Source organism: Amblyomma maculatum, chromosome 3 (assembly GCF_055883805.1).
Source record: "Amblyomma maculatum isolate TAMU_Amacu chromosome 3, ASM5588380v1, whole genome shotgun sequence".
NCBI classification, from domain to species: domain Eukaryota; kingdom Metazoa; phylum Arthropoda; class Arachnida; order Ixodida; family Ixodidae; genus Amblyomma; species Amblyomma maculatum.
This window is the reverse complement of record NC_139346.1, coordinates 140,741,647-140,768,274: the sequence shown is the minus strand read 5'-3', so window position 1 is coordinate 140,768,274 and position 26,628 is coordinate 140,741,647. Positions and strand designations below refer to the sequence as shown.

General features: G+C 46.7%; 1 long non-coding RNA gene across 1 annotated transcript in view; it reads right to left on the bottom strand.

Annotated features, from left to right (window-relative positions):
* Positions 1–26,628, bottom strand: part of LOC146196203 (uncharacterized) — a 97,002-nt gene that overhangs the window by 18,300 nt on the left and 52,074 nt on the right. The window contains exon 4 of the long non-coding RNA XR_014706095.1: positions 116–178. This is a non-coding gene — a long non-coding RNA (uncharacterized LOC146196203). The remainder of the gene's footprint in view (positions 1–115; positions 179–26,628) is intronic.

Sequence of the window (26,628 nt, the reverse complement as noted above, 5' to 3'; positions counted from 1 at the left end):
GTGGCCTTATAATACATCCGGACTATCCCTATCTTGGCTGCAGTCCAGATGGTTTGTTGTACAAAGAAAACAAAGTGAGTTTCAGTACTTCCTTGTACAAACTCGACAGTCTGACCTTGCGCTTGGCATGTGGTGGACCATAGTCATCGCGCATCAGGCGTCTGCGGCTGTATATCACCTGTAACGAATACAACGTAGCACGCTCATGTAATTCACATGCGGAGATAGTCAAGGTATGAAGCTATAATTTTGCATTCTTGCTAGCGTTTTGAGTTCAATCTGTGGACAACCAGCACATTTCGCACCACTGCCGATAACATATCTGGTGTTCGCGTAAAAAAAAAAACGCCGTAGATCATCCGAAAAGATTACAACATAACACGCTCTTGTAATTCGCACGCGGAGACAGTCAAGTTATGAAGCTATAATTCTGCATTCTCGCCAGCGTTTTAAGTTCAATATTTTGCGCCACTGCCGATGTCAGGTGATTGCGTAAAAAAAAAAACGTGTAAAACAAGTATGCATTTTCAAGTACATAAATGAAGCAAACAAAACATCTCCGCCTTGCAATGAGCAAATTACCATGCATTACTACACACACAAAAAAGAACTGCAGCCTCATACTTGTCTTTCGCTCGTAGCCAAGATTTAGCATCGGTAGTGGGTTTTGATTCGTTCGGTTGCCATCGACGAAATGCAGGGAACAGACGCATGAGTTTGTGTTCGGGAAAAAATTCTGTTGACCAGCGAAGTGCACTGACGACTCAACTCGGGGTCGACTGGAAAGCGGTGCAATTTGAACATTGTTGCACTGTTAACAGACATCACTTGCTTGTTCATATGAAAATAGTAAGCATCTGCATACTTTTAGAACAAGAAACCAACACTGCAAACTTTGTTTTCTGTTCAGTCAAGTCATGCATTGTTAATTTTAATCTGCTCCATGATTGACGCCATGTCTGCTTTTGACAGTGTACATACCAAGCTTTCCCATAGGATCGTAGGGCAGTTTCATGACCATAAAGCGCAATTGGAAGACTTGGCTAGTAGAATGCGACAGCTGACTTAAATATTTATTGACATTCTCATTGCTTTCAGTTTTTGTAATTCTGAAGTGCCATGTAAGTAAAATGCATAGTTCATGAACAGCATAGACGAAGTTTGCAATAACTTGTTCTATGTTTGCTGATTTAAAGGTTTATTTGTCAAATTATTACTGGCCTGTACAAGTGACAAGCTTGTAATTTGCCACATATGGATGAAATACGTACTTGTGTGACACTTTGCTGTGGTTTTCTATTTTGTAATAGAAAAGTGGTCATGTAGTCCTGGAAAAGAAAAATGTAGCAATTCCAGATAGCTTTAATCATGCTGCAGTTTGACTTCTCGTAGCAGTTTCAGCGACATGCACAAATCTTGATGCTTTCTGCAGTTTAGCTGATAGAATGCCTGCTGAGAACTTTACATCGGCAGTGTGTTCTTCATCATGTGAATTTGAAGACGTGCAAAAGAGAGATATTCAATGCACTGCAGTTTTCGCTGCGCAAGGTGCTGCTACCATTTCAAGCATTGAAGACTCTACAGCTACACTACCTCAACAGGCTGGTTTTAGACCCACCAGACATGGAATCAACTGAGCAAGACCAAATGGTGTGAACACATTTATATTTATTTTGCCACACAAAGTGCATTTACCTGTGAACCAAAAGAGCATAAATTGGAGGTGTGTTCTACTTACACAAGATAGCTTTATGCCTCATTTCTAAATACAGGAAATCTGTGAAAGATGTGAATGAATAATGTAACCCTTGCATTTAAAAAGCATGTCAGATTATTCTCTGAAGCTCTAGGAATTCACATATTTCAGCAAGTTTGTCACGTCATGTTTTTATGAAGGGTTGCTTCCTGCAGTTCACACTATGTAACCAAGTCACAAGCAAAACATACTTGTGCCAAAGGCTTTTCATTTTTTTTTTCTTTATAGCTCAGCCCTTATTTAGTGGTGCCTGATTGAACGATCATGAAAGCTTTCTTTTGATTATGGCTCATTGTCTGCGGCATCACAGGAGGAAGCCACAGAAAGCCTTTCAGCTTTACTTCGAAGGCCACTTACCTAAGGGCAGCCATCTACCCATAACCAAGTATATGTTTGAGTATTTCAAAGACCAGGAGCAAGAAGTCAGTAGCCACTTTTACTGCCCAACTTGCCACAAATATTATTAGTGTGGCAGAAGGTGGTGAACTCTTGTGCATCTGGTCTAAAGCATTCGGCAAAAGTGTTGCTAAAGGAAGGGTCATTCTTTCTTTAGACTGGGTCGGAGCTCCTTAATCTACTGAAAGCCAGAGGCCCTCTGGCAGAAAAGCCGGGCCTAAAGTTCGACATTGGGGATATACCAGAAAGTCCAGCGTACTGCCAACTTCCTCTTTGCCCTAAAAATGTCACACTGAGATGGATTACAGATGGCATGCACATTTTTCATATTAGTGTATGGCCATTGGAGCTCATGGTGAATAAGCTTCCACTGAAAGAGCGCACTAATAATGTGCTTCTGGCAGGCCTATCGTTTGGGCCAAAGAAGCCAGACATGCAGTGCTTTTTGATACCATTTGTTCAGGAAATGAATGAACTCAGCTGTACTGGACTGTCATGGTCTGATAAAAATGATGTGAGCCATTTGATAAATGTGTAGAGGCCATATACTGAGGATACAGTTGATTGGATGTTGCATTATAAGAGACAATTCAAGGGGCAATATGGGTGCTGCAGATGCTTCCATCCTGGCCGTTTGTCAAGCAGGGCAGAGGGCATGCACGTGTATGAAGTAATGAAAGTAAAAAACATGACAGATGATTACTTCGTCAGGATGCAAGATCACACTCGCACTGTGTGCCTGGAACCAGAGAGCTGTTGTTGATGCAGTTCTTTAGCATCACCAACACTGTGGCAGACTACATGCATGCTTTGTGTTTAGTGTAGCGAGAACTACAAACCTGTGGCTGACAGGTGCACACTCTGGCAAGGGCTTCTATCCAAACACTCAGCATCAGATCAACCACCAGTATCCCCTTTTCCCCACACATGGCGATCCCACGCACGGCTAAGCGTGAGTGCTCGGGGACTGTGGTGTTGTGCTTTAACAAGTGCTCCCTGCAGGGCCATGCATTACATGAATAATGCAATTGTTACGAGAAAATTCGATCATGCAGCTCCAGTAATGCAGCAGTAAATTGCACATACTGCAATCGGGTAAGAACCGATATGCGAGGACAGACATTGCCGTGCGAGTTTGTCATAATACTAGCACATATATATCGCCAGACATACGTGGCGAATACGCGCCTGTTTATGAAGGCGAAACGCAAAAAGCTACTCTGCGGTGTTAGTGCGGCTGGTCAAATGTACTCTGCAAGCTCACAGCATGGTTACAGCTAGTTGCTGACTCAAATTCATGCATGTATAACGCAGCCTTTGTCAAAGTTTGGAGACAATGTGTACAGGCACACTGTTTGCTACCAACAGCTAATGTAGTAGGGTTCTACAGTCATATCAGTTTATTTTCAGAGGTCATGTGGCTCATTCTGTACTGTACCAGCTTCAAAGCTGGCAATGATTATTAGTATAGCAGTCATATCAGTTTATTTTCAGAGGTCATGTGGCTCATTCTGTACTGTACCAGCTTCAAAGCTGGCAATGATTATTAGTATAGCAGCCTTACACCACATCACTGCGCAGCAAACCACTTGGCAGAACCAAGTAGAGCCTTAGGTCCGGCTGCTGAACGCCGGTTTCCATCCCTAGTTTGACCCAGCCTAGCGTGATCAATTATCATTTGTGAGAAGTGCATATGCCATAAAAATTAATCCAAGAAGTAACTTTTTTTGTTGTCACCTGACTCGCTGTTTGTCGCCCGACTGTTGTAGTGGCGGCCGACTGGCGCCATTTTATTCATCGCTCATTTAAAAGCTTGAATATTTTTGCTCGATCAATTTTCGAAAACAAAAATTTATTTAGGGGGAGAACGCATGTTGACCCACGGAGACTAATTCGACAACTCCATAGATGCACAATACATTGGCTTAATTCGCGCACCTCGCGTACTGAATTACCGCTTTGTAATTCATTGCAAAGTGTGTAGTACCTTGCACAAAATATTCCAACTGAAATGATTGTGAAAGTAATTGTGTCATACAGCTAAGGTTTGTGATGTTCCGCACATGTGACAAACAGAAAATTAGGACAACAAAGCAAAACAGGGGTAGGTGTGTATCATATATGATACACACCAAACTTCTCGCACCAAGGGAACGAAAATAAACTTATTCTATATTTAGCGGGAATTAGTATCCTGTCCAGCAACTACACCAGTGGTGGCTCCATCTCTCGAAGCTGTTTTGAACTTCATTTCTGTTTGCAAATACGAGGACGCAGCGTCGCCGGTTTAACTCACCAAGCTGGTAAGTGGATGAAATGTTTTTGCAATCATGACATATACTTCCGCTTCAAAAAAAATATTAGCGTAGAGAATAGCTCCTGGTCTTGATTTTGGGACATTTTGAGCGTGCAAAACGTTTTCATTGCGTCGTGAGGAGCACATCTGGGCCTGTATCATATGTGATACTCTATGCAGTTAGCGGTAATTTTTGTGTGCGATGATGCGTTGGCGTTTTCAGGGTAACAATATATTTCTTCTGTAATGCAGCAAGTTCGCGTGATTGACGTTTCCCAGACGATGAGGAATTCTTTTTTTATATTCTAGGCTATGGATGTGGGCACCTTTTATGGTGGAACAAGACGTGGAGTCCGGCCCATTCCAGGTGATGGGGACAGAAGCAGCGATAGTGAGCTGTTGGACGATGATGGGGAAGAGATTTTGCCATGCCAGGTGCCGCCCCTACTAGCAGACGAGTCGTCTGAAAGCGAAGATGAAGTTCCTCTTGCAGCATCGAGTACTCGAGGCAAAAAAGGACCCCTAAAATGCGCACCGAAGTGGACAAAAACCTGCCTTGCGAGGGACCCAAAAGAAATCGAGTTCACTGGTAGCACTGAGATGCCATCAGTTATCACAGGCCTTGCCACACCTTTACAGTTTTTCAAATTCCTTTGTCCTGTTGAGGTTTTTGAAATGATTTCCGAGGAGTCGTTGCGTTACTCAGTTCAGTGCCGCCCTGAAAAGCCTCATACGACGAGTACGGGGGAACTGGAAAAATTTGTTGGAATGGCTCTTTACATGTCAATAATTCAGCTGCCAAGCACTCGGGACTATTGGAAATCTAGCATCGGACACCACAAAATATCAGATGTGATGAGCCTCAACCGCTGGGAAGAACTGAAGCGATTTCTGCACTTCAATGACAATGAGAAATTTATTCTGCCTGGTGAAATCGGGCATGATAAATTGCACAAGGTAAGACCACTTCTGAAGAAATTGCTTGAGCAGCTGAGTATAGTCCCCAGAGAAGAAAAGCTATGCATCGACGAGCAAATCGTTCCTTTCAAGGGAAGAAGCTCATTGAAGCAGTACAACCCTAAAAAACCACATCGCTGGGGCTACAAAGTCTTTGCTCTCAGTGGTGTTTCTGGTTTCTGCTACGACTTGGAGGTAATCAGTGGTGCCGCGGACAACAAGCAGCTTCCAGGGGAGCCTGACTTAGGGGCCAGCAGCAACGTTGTCGTAAGGTTGGCGTGTACGATCCCTAGGCAAAACAGCCACCAATTGTTTTTCGACAACTGGTTTACGTCGGTTCTTCTGCAAGTCTATTTAGAAAAGGAGGGAGTCCATTGCCTTGGCACTGTGCGTCGAAACCGTCTGCCTGGCTGCACACTCCCAAAAGAAAAAGAAAAGAGAGAGAGAGAGGAACATATGAAGAAAGGGTGCGCGATGTGTCGGGGATCAAGCTTTCAGCAGTTGCATGGCACGACAATAAGACAGTGACTTTGCTGTCAACATTTGTTGGGAGTGAACCAGTGGGCGAAGTGAAGCGCTACTTTGCTAAAGAAAAGACACAAAATGGTGAGCTGTCCAAATGTTGTGTTGGTCTATAACATGCATATGGGCGGAGTGGATCTGCTTGACTCAATGTTGGGCTAAGAAGTGGTACCATCGGATCTTCTTTCATTTGATGGACTTGACTGTGGTGAATGCCTGGTTGCTGTGGCGAAGGCAAGTCTGTGGCAAAACACCCCTCCTCGAGTTCAAGTCTGCCGTTGCAGAAGGACTCTGTAAGGCAGGGAAGCCACACGAGAGAAAGCGTGCAGGGCGACCACGATCTGAAATTGAGTCGCTCATTCAACAAAAGAGGAGGGTGTCGGGGACAAAAACGGACAAAAACCAGATCAGAAGGACGTGTCAGGAGACGGCTGTTTTGTTCCCCTGATCGCCGGCCAAGCGGCCACTCGCGGGTGTGTGTTTGTGCGCGCTTGTGTGTGTGTGTATGTTTACGCGCCGCAGTGCCCTTTTTGGAAATGGCACGGCTGCTTCTTGCCACTGCCGGCCAGTCGACCAACGGCTCGTCGCCCCTCAAAGCGTCCCGATCCACTGGCGTCGTTGAGGGCACAGCGATGGGCCTAACAAGACTCGGACGCCCGCCTGCCCTGAAATCCGAGCTTACTAGGGGGCTGCGGACCAGCACCGGGGACGCGAGGAGTGAGGAGGATTCCTCTGTTACCGACATCGCCGAACGAGCGCCGCGACTGCCAGGCTCCAAGGGCCCACGCAAGCGTGGGGCCCCCCTAAAAAAAAAAGGAAAGAAGGGAAGGCCTGGAGAGAGGAACACGGCCAACCGTCGTCGAAAGACAGTGGCTTGCAAGACGCCAAACGAAACGGTCGTCAGTTTGAATTTGTGTACAGTTTCTTTCATATGTAGCCATCAAATCAGTTTGTTAAGTTTCACCGGAGTTTTAATCTGTGACCAAATTATCTCAACGCAGACACGACGACCACAACGCTTAATACGACTGACAAAAAGTTTGGTGCCGAAACCCGGGACTCGATCTGCCGTGGATTTGTGAGCTCAAAGCTTTGTTTCAACGCTCACGTCAACGCATCCACGCCAGGGACGTCTCGGCAACGATTGGTCACAACTACCGATGTCATCGATCCGGTGAGCTTACTTATTGGCTAATTAATTTCGAAGAAAATGGAACGCCTTTTAAAGAAACGGAAGGTTTTGCGCTCGCAAGTTACAAGGGTCATCAACGAATTCAACGAGCGGCAAATGTCACTAACAACTACTGAAGCTACATTGCTACATGCTAGACTCAGCAAGCTGGAGCAACAACTTGATACTGTCAACACGGAAATTGAACCATTGGTACCGGAAGATGACGCAGAAAACGACTACGAGCAAGTATTTGAATATCAAGACCGGATCATAACCTGCCTCGCTGGACTAAAGCTTCAAGTTGATAGTGGTCCGTTATCAACGCAGGCTGCCGTGGAATCGGCGGGTAGTGGCATCATCAGTCAAACGGCCATGCCAGCCACGCAAACGACCACGCCAGCCCCCCAAACGGCCACATCTGGGAAGACAAGAGTGAAGCTGCCAAAGATCGACCTACTGAAATTCACAGGACGGCGCTCTTACTGGCAACCCTTTTGGGAAGTGTTCGAGCAGGTAGTGGATAAAAACGAAGATTTGTCTGACATCGACAGATTTCACTACCTGCGAGCATCAGTCACGGGCGACGCGGCAGCGGCACTCGCGGGTCTCCCACTGACCGCAAGGTGCTACAACGATGCCATCCAGCTGCTCAAGAAACGGTTTGGCAACGAGGAGCTTCTTGTTCAGGAACATCTCAAGAGGCTGATCGACTTGAAGCCCGTGCGCTCATCAGACGATATCCGTGGTCTTCGCCGTCTCTACGATACCTTGGCGGCACACATCAAAGGCCTCGAGACGCTCGGACAAAAGCTGGAGTCCTACAGCTCGATGCTAATTCCGATCGTGCAAAGAGCGATGCCACGTGACATCCTGTTGGACTTTAGCCGAAAGTGCGTCGTCGACACCGACAGCCTCGCCTGCGAACAGAGCTCCCTCACCGATGCGTCGTCACACGCAACTAACGAAAGCGGCCAAGGTACGGTTTCTTCCCTTTTAAAGCTACTCTCCTTTCTGAGAGTAGAAGTCGAAAGTCGGGAGAATTTAAATGCATTAAAATGCATGGACCTCAAACAGCAACCTAGAGAAGAACTTAAAGGCAATTTGAGGCTGCATGGGAAAACGCATGACAAGCACGTCCGATCGGCTGCGATGCTGCATCAAAATGTCACCTCATTGACCTGCTTTTTCTGCGGTTCAAACGAGCACAAAACGCAGAGCTGTGACGCCGCAAAAACTTTGGAAGAGAAGAAACAACTTCTGCGGTCGTCCGGCCGATGTTTCAAGTGCACTAAATCTGGACACCAGTCACGAGCATGCCGCGTAAGCATCCAGTGCAACAAATGTCGCAAGAAGCATGCTAGCACAATGTGCGACCCTTCGTACACCGGAAACAGGCCACCTGAGCCGAACCGCACCGTAACGAACGCGCAAGTAAGCCTCGAAACTACTACGACGGGAAACGGCTCTACTTCCAAAAAAAACGTTTTGCTGCAGACCGCAACTGCATTATGTAGTGGAGAGACTGGTAAGGCTCAGGTACGAGTTCTGTTCGACGGGGGAAGTCAGCGCTCCTACATCACAGCTGACACCTCGCGGAAACTGGGATGTACGCTTCTCGGGCATGAGAGGTTGACCGTCGGGGTGTTCGGAGGCCACCAAGCCGAACGCGAGTTCCGAAGAGTAAAGGTTACACTAAAGACTAACCGCGGAGACGATCGGGAACTCGAAGTACTGGAAACAGATACCATCTGCGATCAACCTATTCCCTCACCACCAGAGAGAATAATGAAACGACTAAAGTCCCTTGGTTACGAACCGACCGAATTCTCAAACAACAACGGGACAGAATGTGTTGATCTGCTTATCGGATCTGACCACATATGGGACCTTACCACAGGTAGATCGGTCAAATTAGAAAACCGACTGAGAGCAGTGGAAACATCAGCGGGCTGGACTGTTCAAGGGCCCATTGAGGACGATGCCGAGCAGACCCACTGCTTCCAAACCGTGACACTACGAACATCTGTAATCGAGAGGCAGACGACAGATATTCTGACTAAATTCTGGGATTTGGAATCGATTGGAGTAAAGGAGGTCGAGGAGAACGACGAAATCTGTCAAGCTTTAGAGTTCTTTGAGGACAACATCAAGCGAGTCGGTAACCGCTATGAGGTTGCATTGCCTTGGAAATCAGAGATTTCGCTCGAGGATAACCGAGAAATTGCTCTGAAGCGCCTCAATCAATTGGCGAACCGACTCAAAAGAGCTCCTGACCTTCTCGAAGAATACGACGCGATGATCAGGCAGTACGACATTCTGGACATGGCAGAACGGGTAGAAGAAAAGGCCGACCGCAACCACTGCGTTTACCACATGCCTCATCAAGCAGTGCTCCGTGATTCCAGAAAATTGAGAGTTGTATTTGACGCTTCTTCCCACGCTAAAAGTACAAGGAGCCTTAATGACAACCTTGAAACAGGACCCAACTTAACGGCAGACCTCGTCGGGCTTTCGCTCAATTTTCGCAAGTATCGAGTTGCGCTTGTCGCGGACATTGAGCAGGCCTTTCTGCAAATTGGAGTGCGAGAGCAAGACAGAGACGCTCTGCAATTTTTTTGGTTCCGAGAGACTCCTCAGGCCGGTACTTCGTTGCCTCCCATTGAAACGTGGCGCATGAAGCGAGTACCGTTTGGAACCACCGCAAGCCCGTTTCTGCTCTCCGCTACCCTTCAGCACCACTTGAAAGCTTGCGAGGAAGAGTTTCCCCACACTGCCAGCCAGCTACAGCAAAGCCTTTATGTAGACGACCTGCTAACCGGTGCAGATGACGAAGAGGGGGCTCTGAAGCTCTACAACGAAGCCAACGCGATCTTCCACTCCGCCTCGATGAAGTTGCACAAGTGGTCGTCGAATAACGAGAGGCTACGCCGGCTATTTGGGCAAGACGGCAGCGAAAATAAGCCTCTAGGATTCCTCTCGGGGGTGCTGAAAGTGCTGGGACTGACCTGGGACCCCATTACCGACCGCCTGACCTTTGCGCCATGTGTCGCAAGCTCCAAAACAATGGAGACAGACACCAAACGTTCCATGCTGCAAACTACCGCACGGATCTATGACCCACTGGGATGGCTGTCACCCTTTATCGTACGGGCTAAGATCCTGTTTCAGCAGCTGTGGCGCCAGAACGTCGAATGGGACGATGCCCTACCAAACGACATAGCTGAAGGCTGGAAAACCTGGTATTGTGAATTGAAACATCTTCCCGAGATACAGGTACCAAGGTACTACGGAGCGGACTTCAGTGGGCCGGCTACAAAAACGCACCTGCACATCTTCGCAGACGCCAGTCCCGCGGCCTATGGGGCAGTCGCCTACCTCACCATTGCTTCGGAAGACGGCCTAACTTCAACGATTGTAATGAGCAAATCGAGGGTGGCTCCACTTAAAGAACTCACGCTAGCAAGGCTGGAGTTGATGGCATGTTTGCTTGCAACTCGATTGTGCAGCTACATAGTAAAGACTCTCGGGAAGCACCCTGATTGCGTTACTCTTTGGACCGATTCCGCGATCGCTCTCCATTGGATTCGAGGTGACACTGAGCGCTGGCAGCAGTTTGTGCGAAATCGCGTCCGTGAGATACAGCAAAGCACCGGATGCTATGAATGGAGGCACTGCCCGGGGAAAGAAAACCCTGCGGATCTCCTGACGCGTGGCGTCACAGTTTCCCGCCTTGCGACTAGTGAGATATGGTGGACGGGACCCAAGTGGCTCTGCGCACATGAAAGCGAGTGGCCAAATGGACTGGTGCAGGCAACCTTCACGGACAAGGAATTAGAGAGCAGGCAGCCAACCAAGGCACTGCCGGCCATGACATCTCAGGTGACCGCGCCTGCATTAATGAACGTTAGCAGCTACAGCTCTTTCACGAGACTGATCAGAGTCACGGCTTGGGTGCTTCGTTTCATCTTTAAGGCAAGACGACGAAGCGATGAAGCCGGACCCCTCACCCCCGAAGAGCTAGATCGGGCCGAACTATTTTGGATACGGAATAAGCAGGGAGAAGGCTTTTCAAAGGAACTGCATAGCATTCGAAATCAGAAAGCGGTGCCCAACGACTCTCCGCTCAGAAATGCTTCTCTTGTGGTGGACGAAAACGGAGTTCTGAGGATTGACGGACGGCTACAACGGAGCCACTTGAGCTATGACTCCAAACATCCTGTTGTCATACCAAAGGGAAGCCACCTAGCGAAGCTGCTTGCCCACTACTGCCACCTCTAAGTGTTGCACGGAGGGATACGCCACACGCTTACGCAGCTCAGAGAAAGATATCACGTGATCGGAGCAAGGCAGCTGGTGAAAAGAATTGTAAAAGAATGCATAACGTGCCAGCGGTTCAACATACAGCCGGCAAACTAAGTAACAGCACCGCTGCCAACAGACCGCATAACAGAAGCCCAACCCTTTCAGGTGACGGGCGTCGACTTTGCCGGACCACTTGTCGTCAAAGGGCTCTCGCCTACGAAGTGCTATGTAGCGCTGTTCACCTGCGCGGTGACTCGGGCCATCCATCTGGAGCTGGTTGCCGACATGTCGGCAGGCTCGTTTCTGCTCGCGTTTCGCCGGTTCGCTGCCAGACGAGGACTCCCGAGCACCATCTACAGTGATAATGCCCTCACGTTCAAGAAGGTCAACAGGGATTTGGGCTGCTTCTGGGATGTGATGCGAGGTGACCCGGTACAAGATCACCTTATGAACTCGCGGGTTCAATGGAAATTTATTGTGGAACGCGGACCATGGTGGGGCGGCTTCTACGAGCGTCTTGTCGGACTAACGAAGCAAGCCTTAAAGAAGACGCTAGGAACGAGCTACTTGACGTTCGAGGAAATGTCAACCACGCTGGCTGAACTGGAAGCGGTGCTGAACTCCCGACCACTAACTCATGTTTACACAGAGCCGAACGAACCTGAACCGCTCTGTCCCGCTATGTTTCTTACCGAAAGACGGCTGACCTCTCTTCCGGAGCTGCAAAGAAAGGAAATCTCTGCCCTGTCCTGTAACCACCTGCGACAAATGATTTCAACTCGCAACAAAGCATTGCAAGGGTTCTGGAGACGCTGGTGCACTGAGTACTTAAAGGAGCTACAGCTGACCCATTCCAAAGGAGCTCAACGGGGAAAGCAAGTTAAAATTGGAGACGTGGTCCTCCTGAAAGAAGCCCTACAGCCGCGGCAAATGTGGAAGCTGGGAATAATTGAAAGGGCATTCACGGGAAGAGACAACCGAACAAGAGCCTTTGAAGTCCGACTGCCAGGGGGGACCAGACTTCGCCGTCCAATTCAGTCGCTCTACCCTCTGGAACTCTCCGACTAACAAATGACTTCGTCATTTCGGGGGGGAATGTGTCGGGGACAAAAACGGACAAAAACCAGATCAGAAGGACGTGTCAGGAGACGGCTGTTTTGTTCCCCTGATCGCCGGCCAAGCGGCCACTCGCGGGTGTGTGTTTGTGCGCGCTTGTGTGTGTGTGTATGTTTACGCGCCGCAGTGCCCTTTTTGGAAATGGCACGGCTGCTTCTTGCCACTGCCGGCCAGTCGACCAACGGCTCGTCGCCCCTCAAAGCGTCCCGATCCACTGGCGTCGTTGAGGGCACAGCGATGGGCCTAACAAGACTCGGACGCCCGCCTGCCCTGAAATCCGAGCTTACTAGGGGGCTGCGGACCAGCACCGGGGACGCGAGGAGTGAGTGAGGAGGATTCCTCTGTTACCGACACCGCCGAACGAGCGCCGCGACTGCCAGGCTCCAAGGGCCCACGCAAGCGTGGGGCCCCCCTAAAAAAAAAAGGAAAGAAGGGAAGGCCTGGAGAGAGGAACACGGCCAACCGTCGTCAAAAGACAGTGGCTTGCAAGACGCCAAACGAAACGGTCGTCAGTTTGAATTTGTGTACAGTTTCTTTCATATGTAGCCATTAAATCAGTTTGTTAAGTTTCACCGGAGTTTTATTCTGTGACCAAATTATCTCAACGCAGACACGACGACCACAACGATTAATACGACTGACAGAGGGCTCCGCTGGCACCGCTGCCAACTGCTGACGTGCGCTTGGACAAGATGGACCACATTCCCAATTGGCTTCCCAAGCGAGTGCACTGCAGGCTGCCCTCTTGCAAGCGCCTCACAAATGTTGCGTGCAAAAAGTGCAATGCTGCTCTGTGCTTCAACAGGGAGCGAAACTGTTTGCATTGTTTCATTAGGAGATGCGAGTGACGTCACCACACTGCAAGAGCTTCAAGTTTCACAGATTTTTCATTTTCTGCAATAAATGTTGTTATTTCACCCTCTTTCAACGTATTTGTCAATCATTCTTTTTGTTGCTCTTCACATCCTATGTTTTTGTGTATATGCACGAAATATGCCCGTAACTGCATGGTGTATCATATATGATACGCGAAGAAAACGCAGTTATAAAAAGCAACCGCGTGGTTTTTTTTTTAAATGAAGCTTGGCAAGGATGTTTCTGTCACAAATCAAGACCGTGAAAATTTTTTTGCGCAGAATTAAAAATTCATGCGGTAAGGGGTTAAAAATGCGCTGGGAGCTGAAAAAAAAGGATAGCGCGATTCAGTGCTAAAGAACGAACTTTGCTCTAGGAAAACTGCTTTACTGATTTTGACCCACATGTGGCAGACACGTAATGACCGATGCAATTTTGTCCCCTCTTTTACCGGACAAAAGAGGCAGGTTTTGCTCAGGCCCTGAACCTTCAGATTGACCTTGGCTAGACAAGCAAATTGAGGCCACAACTACCACATTAGGGCTGCATATGAGGCGATGAGGGAGCAGTGGTACAGTGTACAGTATTCTAGTCACTGTAGCAGTGACATGGGACGGAGTAGTAGTGATAAAAACATTTATCGAACTAATCCGGACTTTCAGAGCCTAATAAAAATCCTTCAAATAGCGCTGTCATTATGGAGTTGATACGGCTGTCATATTTATTATCCTAATTAAGCCTGTAATAAGCCGTTCAAATCCAACGAACCCAAGCCGGCCAAGGCCAAGCCAGCTACCACGCGTGCTTGCATGTGTTCTGTGATTTTGCTTGTACGTCTCAGCAAAAGCGGCAAACAATGCTTTAGACCCTATAAAAAACTGGCAGTGCCGCAATATTTGATGTTGTCTCAGTGCGAGACATAGTGGAAACGAAGATCACGGCACTGATTATCCAAAACCCAAAGAACTGCAGCGTACTGAACGTGAATGTAAGCATCCGGGAGAAAAGCATGCCACCAAGATAATCGCTGTCGGTAAGTTCGTTTCAACTGTTTACGAAACTAGAGCAGCGCCTTGGATGCTGGAAGTTTGAGTCTTACTTTTTCTCTTTAAACAGGCACACTCTCAGATGGAGAAAAAGTGCCGGCAACAAATAAAGTGCGTGAAAACGTGATGGGCTTGTGGAGGCCAGCGACGAGGTAAATATGCCCTTAGTGTGCTCCGAATTTAGCATTCTGCAGCTTAGCATTATGACACAAATAAGAATGTCAGTAGTCGAAATGTGATGTCAGAATGCGGAAAGGAGCCTTGTGCCACGCAGCAATAAAAAATGGCAATAAGTAAATGATGCATATCACTACAAAAAAGTTCTATAGGCCTACTCATAAATGAACTAAACCTCCGAAATGTACATTGATAGCAAATACCGTATTTACTCGCATATAACCCGCACCAAAAATTGAAAAAATGTGTTTGAAAAGTGAGGGTGCGGGTAATACGCGAATATTCCGGAGAAGGGGTTCGGCGGGTCGGCTTCACGGCAACGCGCGGCCTGCCGTGCAGAGTCCGCATCCCCATCGACATCAACGTGTGTTGCAGTTCATATTAATATTGCGCCATCCTTTTGACCACCGAAGGCCAGTATGGACTGGAAGAAGACCACGTGGAAGCCAAAGCCTTGTTTAGGCATCATGAGTGTGTGCCTGCAGCACTCCTTCAAGGCGAAGGAGAAACTCAGGATCGTCGCCGCTGCTGAACAAATCGGCAACAGAGCTGCTGCGAGAAAGAATGATGTTGACGAATCTTGCATTCGCGACTACATCTTACATTCGCGGAAGAAAAAAAGACTCACGAAGCTGCAAACAAGGACAGGCGAGCGTTTCGCGGCCCGAAGACTGGCGCATACCCTCACCTCGAGAAGCAGCTTGCCAAATTCATTGAGGAGCAGAGGAGTCGCGGCCACGCTGTGTCTACAGAGATAGCGCAGATGCAAGCCTTGAAGATGGCCCGGGAAATGAATATTCCACGCGAGTTTCATGCGAGCCGCGGATGGCTGCAGCGCTTTATGGCTAGGCATGAATTTTCGATGCGGCAGCGAACTACCATGGTGCCAGCGGCTTCCCGAAACTTACGAGGAGAAGCTGCTCAACTTTCTACGTTACGTCATCGGACTGAGGAAAGAGTGAAACTATTTGCTATCTCAGCTGGGAAATGCTGACCAAACGCCAGTATATTTCGAGATGCCCATGGACACGACCCTGGAAAAAAAGGGCGCAAAATCTGTTAGTGTGCTGACTGGCGGCAACACCAAGCTGCGCTGCACAGTGATGTGTGCTTTGGCCGACGGCACCAAACTGCACCCGTATGTAATATTCAAGCATAAGACTCTACCAAGTACACCACTTCCTCCAGGAATTGTGCGAGTGGGAGATAACTCGTGGATGAACAGTGACCTCGTCATTGACTGGATTCAAGCAATCTGGGAAAAAAGACCAGGTGCCTTGTTGGCACGCTGTTCGATGCTGCTGCTGGATTCCTTCAGAGGCCACTGCGCTGACGCGGTGAAATCTCGCCTCGCTGACAACGGCACAGACCTTGGCGTAATACCTGGCGGCATGACCTCCATGCTCCAATCACTCGACGTGTGCATCAATAAGCCTTTCAAGGCTCACGTGAAGCAGCTACATGCCCAGTCGATGGCCGACGGCCTTTACGCCCTTACGCCAATGGGACGCGTGCGAAGGCCAGATATTGCACTTCTGTGCCAGTGGATCGTAGATGGATGGGGATGATCCCGGCCGACATCGTAACCAAGTTTCAAGAAGTGTGCCATAAGCAACAGCCTAGATAGCCGAAGATGATTACGTCTTTGAGAGCGGCGATGAAGCCTCGCACGGCAGCAGTGAGAGCGGCGACGATTGACAAATGAACGACAGCACTGACAACGTTGCCAGTCATTTTCAAATATATTTGTTTTGAAAACTAAAATGGTGACTGTTTGCTCAGTTGTAACTTCCTAGTCCTCATTTTTTCAGGTAAGTGTGCGGGTTATACGCGAGGATATTTTTTTTTATTTATTTCATGGGGTTCAAAGTAAGGGGTGCGGGTTATATGCAGTGGCAAGTTATACGCGTGTAAATACGGTATCTTTTATAATGTGTTTTTTTTTTGTGATGAAAAGCTGCACTTGTAAAAGGGGCCACACACCATTGAGCTGAGTATCGTGGCATGAAACGAAATGTGGAGCCTGCTGTGCTTGAGGACATGAATTTCAAAATACAGAAAGGGACTGTTGATGGCTCCCCCAAAAAACGTCATCAGCAAAGGTTCCACACCTATGACGAAAGAAGAAATTATGAAGATGCATGAAGAACCACCATATGTCGAGCTCCTCAACCTCTTCAGAAAATGTGTCTTATCATTACATTTCTCTCAAAAGACAAGAGCAGCATGCCTTAATATAATCGCATTGGAGCGCTGTAGTACTTGGCGATTAGTAGAACCATGGTAAACAGCATTAAAGGGTCCAATATAGTCCGACGTTTTCGATGCGGCTGGCAGAGCTGGCGACGTTAGCCACGTTACGTGGGCCGCGTCTAGAAACTGCCCTCTACAGTCCGATGCAGTCTGGCAAGCCTAGCATGTACGATGCCGCAGCGCGCATGCGCGAAAGGCACCCTCAAGCGGTGTTTTTGGTGAGCACTTTCGAGCAGATGACACGGCTCCCGCGCAAATTTCGTCATCACGGGTCTTGAAGTCTGTAGCAAATTGTTCTCGCACAATGCAGCTGACAGGCGTGGTGAAACTTGTGCTAGTACTACTGGTGCACCGCTTGGGCGCAAACGTAGAACTGTGTACATAAGACATCTTCAAAAAGAGGCCAGAACTCTGCGAGTATCACCTCCTCATACAAGAGCTCCGACAAGTGATGATGATGATGGATTTTAATGGCGCAAGGACGACTCAGGCCAAAGAGCGCCAAGCTCAAGGTTAACGATGTACTCAAGTTTATGTAATGGAATAGTTGTGAGCAGTTCACACTATGTAACCAAGTCACAAGCAAAACATACTTGTGCCAAACGCTTTTCTTTTTTTTTTTCTTTATAGCTCAACCCTTATTTAGTGGTGCCTGATTGAACGATCATGAGAGCTTTCTTTTGATTATGGCTCATTGTCTGCGGAATCACAGGAGGAAGCCACAGAAAGCCTTTCAGCTTTACTTCGAAGGCCACTTACCTAAGGGCAGCCATCTACCCATAACCAAGTATATGTTTGACTATTTCAAAGACCAGGAGCAAGAAGTCAGTAGCCACTTTTACTGCCCAACTTGCCACAAATATCATTAGTGTGGCAGAAGGTGGTGAACTCTTGTGCATCTGGTCTAAAGCATTCGGCAAAAGTGTTGCTAAAGGAAGGGTCATTCTTTCTTTAGACTGGGTCGGAGCTCCTTAATCTACTGAAAGCCAGAGGCCCTCTGGCAGAAAAGCCGGGCCTAAAGTTCGACATTGGGGATATACCAGAAAGTCCAGCGTACTGCCAACTTCCTCTTTGCCCTAAAAATGTCACACTGAGATGGATTACAGATGGCATGCACATTTTTCATATTAGTGTATGGCCATTGGAGCTCATGGTGAATAAGCTTCCACTGAAAGAGCGCACTAATAATGTGCTTCTGGCAGGCCTATCGTTTGGGCCAAAGAAGCCAGACATGCAGTGCTTTTTGATACCATTTGTTCAGGAAATGAATGAACTCAGCTGTACTGGACTGTCATGGTCTGATAAGAATGATGTGAGCCATTTGATAAATGTGTAGAGGCCATATACTGTGGATACAGTTGATTGGATGTTGCATTATAAGAGACAATTCAAGGGGCAATATGGGTGCTGCAGATGCTTCCATCCTGGCCGTTTGTCAAGCAGGGCAGAGGGCATGCACGTGTATGAAGTAATGAAAGTAAAAAACATGACAGATGATTACTTCGTCAGGATGCAAGATCACACTCGCACTGTGTGCCTGGAACCACAGTGCTGTTGTTGATGCAGTTCTTTAGCATCACCAACACTGTGGTAGACTACATGCATGCTGTGTGTTTAGGTGTAGCAAGAACCACAAACCTGTGGCTGACAGGGGCACACTCTGGCAAGGGCTTCTGTCCAAACACTCGGTGCAGTTTTCTATCCCTAGTTTGACCCAACCTAGCTTGATCAAATATCATTTGTGAGAAGTGCATATCCCATAATTAATCCCAAGATGGAATTTTTTTGGCACCCAACGCGCCGTTTGTCGCCCAACTGTCATTCATAGTGGCGCCCGATTGGCGCCGTTTTATTCCTCGCTCATTTAAATGCTTGAATATTTTCGGTCAATCAATTTTCCAAAACCAAAATTTATTTACCGCGAAAACGCAATTAATCCATGATGACTGATTCGACAACTCCATAGGTGCACAATGCATTAGTTTATTTCGCACCTCGCATACTGAATTACTGCTTCGCAATTCATTGCAAAGTGTATAGGACCTTGCATGAAATATTGCGATTGAAATGACTGTGAAAGTAATTGTCTCACAGCTCAGGTTTTTGATGCTGCACACGGCACACAGAAAATTAGGACAACAAAGCAAAATGGAGGTAGGTGCCGGCTACATAATTAAAAAGTGGCTAGGAGCTGGAAAAAAAAAAAGAGGATAGCACGATTCAGTGCTAGAGAATGAGTTTTTCTTTTGGAAAACTGCTTTACTGATTATATGACCACATGTGGCACACATCATGACCAATGCAATTTTATCCTCTTTTAATGGACACAAGAGGCGGTTTCTCAGGCCCAGAACCTTCAGATTGACCTTGCCTTCGGTACGTAGAAGATAACGATGACCAAATGGGCTAGACAAGCAAGTTGAGGTTATAACCACGACATTAGGGCTGCATATGAGGCGATGAGAGAACAGTGGTACAGTTTACAGTATTCTAGCCACTGTAGCAGTGACATGGGACGGAAACATTTATCGTACTAATCCGGACTTTCAGAGCCAAACAAAAACCGTTCGAATAGTGCTGTCATCATGGAGTTATAGCTGTCATATTTATTAACATTAATAAGACTGTAAAGCCGTTCAAATCCAACCGAACCCAGCAACCACAAGGCCTTGGCTACCACGTGCGCTTGCACGTGTTGTGATTTTGCTTGTAGGTCTCGGCAAAACAATGCTTTACACCCTATAGAAAACTGGCAGCACCGCAATACTTGATGTCTCAGTGCGAGACATAGTGGAAACGAAGATCACTGCACTGATTATCCACAACCAAAAGGCCTCCAGCGTACTGAACGTGAATGTAAGCATCCGCTGGCACGGAGAAAAGCATGCCACCAAGATAATCGCTATCGGTAAGATCACTTCAACTGCTTACAAAACTATCTAGAGCAGTGCCTTGAATGCTGTAAGTTTGCGCTTTGTTTTTTCTTTTTGGACAGGTACAGTTTTAGATGGAGAAAATGTGCTGACCACAGATAAAGCGTGTGGAAACGTGATGGGTTTGTGGAGGCCAGCGACGAGGAAAATATGCCCTTTGTGTACTCCGAAGTTAGCATGCTGCAGCTAAGCCTTACGACACAGATCAGAATGGCAGTAGTCGAAATGTGATTTCAGAATGCGTAAAGGAGCCTTGTGCCATCAGCAATAAAAAATGGCAATAAAATAAGGCATATCACTGCAGAAAAGTTCTATGAGCCTGCTCATAAATGAACAAAACCTACGAAATGGTATGTTGACAGCAAATATGTTTTTTTTTGTGATATGAAAAGCTGCACTTATAAAAGGGGCCACACGCCCTTGAGCTGATTTGAAAAGAAGGAAGAATAAATTTCTTGCTCGGCCAGCTTCTCTCCTGAAAGATAACATATATTCAGAAGGGTGATGGATTGGGCTAGTTCGTGCTGGTATGCTATATTTTAAAGTGCTAAAACAATAAAGACAAAGAAGCCAACATGCTTGTTGTTTTAGCACTTTGAAATATGTCATAATATATCCCAGCAACGTTAAGTGCCATAAGGCTGACAGAGCTTTGTCATTCACCAATGTTGACATTGATGAATGTTGACAATTCTGTCAAAAAGTCAACATTAGAATGTTTCTTTTCACTGTTTCATTAATGTTTACATCCCACCAACGTTAGGCAGCATTCAGGAAACTTGCATCACCCTTTAATAACATTCTAATGTTTGGTGCTACCCGTGTAGCAAGCAGGACTGCAATTGCGCATGCCTGGACCTCTTACCTGTGGGCACAAGAGCGATGCACCACTTGTGCTATGCTTGCAAGCGAGCCCCCTGAAGTGCAATTAGCGAGAGAGTCCCATGCAAGCGGATGCAGATGACGAAAGTGGCCACCACCAGTGAAGAAAATATGTTGAATGTTTCGGACGCCGCTATGCCCCAGGGGCCACGAACGTGCTCTAGGATATACGAGGATTAGGTGTTAATGAGAGAAATTGTGGGCCAAAATTCTTTTGAGTGGCCGAAGAACTGAAATTCTGAGTTTCAGAATGTGATTTCGTGGCAGGCTAACACCTACACTTAGCGGGATTGAAAGGTTAGAGCTGCCTGTGAGCTATTTCAGACAGCAGGACAGAGCCAATGGAGAAAGTGACATATACATGCATTTCTGTGCAGCACAATGTACTGCTACTGCACAGTGCCATGCTCACATTTTCAGTTTCTGCTGGCTGAATATTGGTAGGTAATTCACAAGAGCACCCTTCTTCCCCTCAGGTCTGGCATGAAAGAGTAGTACTTCTAAAGGGAGACATTGCAGAAAATTTCTGATATGAAGAAGGTTAGCTACATCGCAAGGACAGTGCAAAGAAAAGGCAGTGCTGCTACGGTGGCCAAAAGGCTGGGCAGCTAGTGTGCTACGCATGCAGAATGTGAGAAGACTGCTTTGATGATGCTGCGAGAGATGACAGCAACTTTACATAGAGTAAGTGCAGTATTCATATCTTCTCGACAGTGCAGCACAAAAGGTTATGAAAATAAGTGGTTGACGGCTTGACAGGAGTTTGGACAACTGCCCAATTGTTAATGACAATCAGCAGAGCGGAAATCAAAGTAGAAGCATATGCAAATTATTCCTCGTGCACTTACTTCTTTGCCTGAAGGGAGCATGCAGTACAGTTAGAGGTCAGAACAAGACGACCAGTGAAAGGGCTCTCTGCACTTTGATAGCTAAGGACATTCTTTGTTTTTTCTTAAAATTTTATTTTCGTTCACTTTATTAGACACTGACTGACTGATGTGCATATGTGACAGGACATGTCTGAGGTATGTTGGTCAGGACATGAGGAAAAGAGGATACAAAGCAGAGGCATGCAGGCTGAGTAGCTGACGCTGACCACCTCCCAATGTCCTTCATTGTTACAGTTTTACCTACTGCTACTTCGTAGCACTTGGCTAAGGTGCTGGGTATCGATCCTGGAGCTATCAGCCATTCGAAATAGCAAACACCTGGCCGGTCTGCCGTCATCATTGCCCACTATGAACACCTCTGGAGGAAACAATCAGCCTGCGGGGAAAGTCTGGGATGAGTCAACATCATCAGGACTGAATGGAACAGGCCAGCACTGGCCCCATCAATGCAAGTTCTGTGCGCTGTCTGGAAAGTTGGACAACAATGTCAGAGAGCGACTAAAGCATTAGCAGCGAGTGAGAAAGTAAGCCATTAATGCTAACACTTGTACTGCGGCTGCGAATGTTTATCAGGAGACCCATTTTTCTATTGAACACCCGAGATATGTAAAAAATTACGCGTTACCTGGTCTGCTTATTTTCTGATCTCTGCATCTTCTTTCTCAGAAGCCCTGCTGAAAGTGTTTATCACTAAAAGGGGAAAAGCAAAGGTCCTGTCGAGATTGCAACCATACTTTTTGCTCGCCCGCATCCATTGCTTGCATCGTTCTTCTTTCCTGCTCTTATCTCGCTCCCCTGACCTTTTATTGCAGCAGTCTGTTTTTATTGTATATATTTTGAGTTTTGCATTCGGTAATGTATTGGCATTTGTAGTGTCTTTTATGTTCTCTTATATACAGTTTTCTTCATGTGCTGTGTTGCGTCACGTGTGGTCGCGATGCCAAGGCTGGGGAAGAGAAAATAACTTTTCAGAAAAGGAGCAGTCCATCTTCTTGAGTATCCTGAAAAAGCACAAACCAGTGATCAAAAACAAGAAGATGGATGCAGTGAGCGTGGCTATAAAGCGAAAGGAATGGGAACTGATCGAGCGGGAGTTTAACTCCCACCATAATGTGCACCTGCATACCTGGCTTCAACTTAAAAAGTGTTGGGAGATCCTGAAAGAGAAGTGGCGGAAGGGGACGATACTAGGGAAAGTTTTGAATCGTAAGTCCTATTTTCTTTTATCCTGCTAGTCTTTTTTGTTGTTGCTGTATCGAATTTATACGATACAGCAACAGCAGTTTCTGCGATACTCAGGTGGTGGTTCAGTGCCACCGAGCTAGCTAACGGATGAATTGCAGCGGGTTGACGCTGTCACCTCACACATGGGAGTTCGATTGCCCAACCCGTTCGACAGCGACCAAAAGCACCACCAGCAAGCTACCAAATCCACAGCAGCAAGTCTGTGGCCGCTCTGCTGTCACAGACACAAGCAACTCCTGTACCAGGAGCTGGTATGCCTTTTCATTTTTTGTATTGTACTGCCGGCCCTGAATATAAATTCGACACTAAAATTTGAAATCAATTTTTGCTGAGATAAAGAAGTTGGTGTGCAAGCACTAGTATGCACATCTTTTTCAGTCACTACCTTTATATAAAAATAGGCTGTCTAGAAACAAATATTGTAGCATCCCGGCCTTTTTGTCTGCCCAGATTTCCTCAGAGGAGAACGTTTTATCTTTTTCTCTGCATATGACCTTTTGTTATCAAAGTGTTTAAAGCAGCAGTGACATTCATGGTACACAGCCATGACATTTTTATTGTGGCATCTGTGTTGTCTTATCGTATACCTGTGTGACCAGTATAACAAAACCTACATCTAAGAGGGGTGAGTTGGTTCATGACTTGAAAACCACTACGGCTCAAAGAAAAGAACACAAAACAGAGCATGTGGCGTCTTTCCCTGTCTTGTGTTTTCTGTGCGCCGCAGTGGTTTTCAAGTTCAAAATGTACTGCATAAACGTATCTGCCAAGCCATTGTCAGCCATATTATATGAGAACGGTATTCCAAAAATGATTCTCTCCAAAGCAGACAATATGCCTGGTTTACTCCCGTTGCTTAACTCTAACTGAAACGTTGCTCGAGTTACTGCACACTGTATCATAGTGAACATGAAATACATCTCTCGGCTGTCAATGCAGTTCACGTACTCATTTATTATGAATCATTCAAAGGTTTAGGTGACCTGAAGAGAGGATTGAAAAATCTTTCTTGATCCGCACCCTCACTGCAACATCTAATACTAAGCATTTCTGCCTAAGATGATGCAGAGGACCTATACTGGTCCTGGCATTATCAGGATCAGGTGTCAGAAATGGAGCAGGATCTGGCCGATGCAGCTAACAGTCCCTCCAATTCTGCTGACCAACCGAGCCAGGCTACGTCAGACATCCTGCCAGCCATGCCTCTATTCCAAGGGCCCTGCCAGCAGCATCTGCTGCTTAGCTAGCTGCACCACCTGTGACAGCAACAGCATTCGCTCCTTCTGAAGTGAGGGTAGGAGCTACCAGCTGCTCTGCCAGTGCACACAGACAAACACTGGTTGAACGGGAGCTAATGGGTCACGTCGCAGCCATTGAGTGTGACAAAAAGAAAAGACATGAGAGCACCGCTTGAGGCTTTGGCTTATGAGGGCTGAGCACACAGGTCAGTTGGCGAAACGAGCCCAAGCTCACGAGATTGAGATAGAGAATTTAAACTACAAGATATTCCTCATAAGATAATTCCTTATAAGATAAGCAATTGAAAGGAAAAAGAAACTCCTCCTCAACCTACAGATCAAAAAGTTTACTGCGAAGGAAAATTGAAAAATTGTGGTCAGAAATTAGGTAAGCATAATGCAAGTTTTTTAATGAAAAGAGCCGCCAGTCTGAGAGTCCAAGGTAAACGTAGGGGATATCTCTTTTTTTATGCTTTCGGACCGTTTGAGTGGCAATGGTTTCCGAGGCTTTAAAGGCGAGCATAGAATAAGGCAGAGCATTTGGCAGATTTCGGGCGTGTCTGCAGAAGGAAGCACTGAGCAAAATAGCAATACAGACTTCTAGCTCTTCTCTCTGCTGAAGCATCAGAACAAATCAAGCGCATGTTAGATGGCTGAGAAACTACAATGAACTGAAGGAGTCACTACTAAAAAAACATTGGCTCTCACTGCAGGATCTTTGGAACTGGTATCAGCGCTAGAAAGCTGCCGGCTCGCTAGAGTGCTGAAGTCTCTGAGCAACCTGAATTTCACCAGAAAGTGAACGACGGATTGGGGAAGCGGCTGAGTAACGTGACCGCAGCAGTAAGCCGACCAAGCCTTGGTCGAAGCTGCTGCAGCTGAGATGGTTGGCGCCAGCTCCACCGGTGAGGTGGCATGCACGCCAACCCACGTAGCTGTATACAATCCTGTTCCAGTCAATGACTGGAGAGCTGAGACTGAACCGCCTCTCGAGTCAAAAGCCACACCCCAGCAAGGCATTCTGAAGGCCGCATCCTTCAAAGCTGCATTGTTGAAAAGTGTTGCAAACCTGTGTGGCACAAACACAGCGCACGAGCCCAATTTATTATTGCAGCACATTCCTGCCAGCAAGCATGCGCCAAGTTTGAGGAACTGCAGTTCCACAAAGTTGTGCTTAAGGATTGGAATAAGTGCACAATTTTAGTGCTCTTAAAACAGACCTGTGCCCCATCCATCAAAATTTTATGATGACATGGTTGCTGTGAATTGAGCAAAGGGAGTAAATATTTGTGTTCAGACAGCTGGCCAGAACAGAACACAGTGGCAAATGGAGCGAATGTTCCGTTTAACCAGGCACACACATTGTACAGATTTGTGCCATCACAGCTGGGAAGACCAGACCACAAAAATGTTCACCCAGAACTCTGCAGGTAATGACACCACAAGATATGGGAAGGCATGTGAAAACCAGCTCTGGAGAAATATACGTTGAACACGAGCGATGCAATGTCAACAACGGGGCCTTATTGTGAACACTAGAGTTCCATGGCTCAGCTTGTCCAGACAGAATTTCATCAAAAATGGAAAGCCAGCCATCCTGCTAGAGGTCAAAAGTCTGACTAAGCATAACAGAAAAATTTATGACCTTGTGAGGCAAAAAAAAAGTACCATACATTTTATCTGAAGGTGAAAATTGTACTTTGAGATCCACACATGGTTATACACATGTCCAATTGGGACATTTTTTCTATTTTTTGCATTTGCAAGAATCCCACTTCGTCTGCAGCAAGAATCTTTAGTATTCACTGTAAGCAAATATAAGTATTTTGAACATTATTTGCCATCGCTTATAAGACATGAGAAATAGAAATGCAATGAAAAATATACACGGTATAATCACTGTGAGGAAGTGTGTGCTGTTATCACTATATCAAACTTCATCACAAACAAAGGCAATCAAACGCTTGCAATTAGAAATTCACACCCATCAACCCGATACATTTCATTATTTTATACATCTAATCAATTTGGTCCAAGCAAGGCAAAGTTGGCCAGTGCCTCAGCACTCACAGGTGAGCTGGCCCAGAGGATTGCTGGTGGCCGGTATTGAACGTTGCAAGCTAATGATTACCTATGCCATGCTGACAGTCCTTGCATGACGAGGAATTCACCTAGGAGTCGCAAGGTGGAGCTCCCATCAACATCTGATGCTACCAGCAGGACAGAAATGACTCTAGCTGGGGTTTGCCTGCTGCCTCAGGAAGCCGAGACCCCCCCAAGGGACGTAACAACTTTACACACGAATATTCCTCATTCAGACAGCGTAAACAACTGGATGTTTACTTAAGTATGGCCCTCTACCCCTCTTATGCACCTGGATGAGGAAACCCTCTCAATTATTCTTGACAAAATGCTTACAACTGTGACTTTGAGGAAAGGCACCATCTTAAGAGAATGCTATGGCGATGGGAACAAAGATGGCACTGGCCAATGCTAATATATTTAATGGGAGCCCTCATAACACAATTCATCGACACAGTCCCTGAAACCTCTCCTCTGTAAACGTTTTTTGGACTATATCTTCCTCATT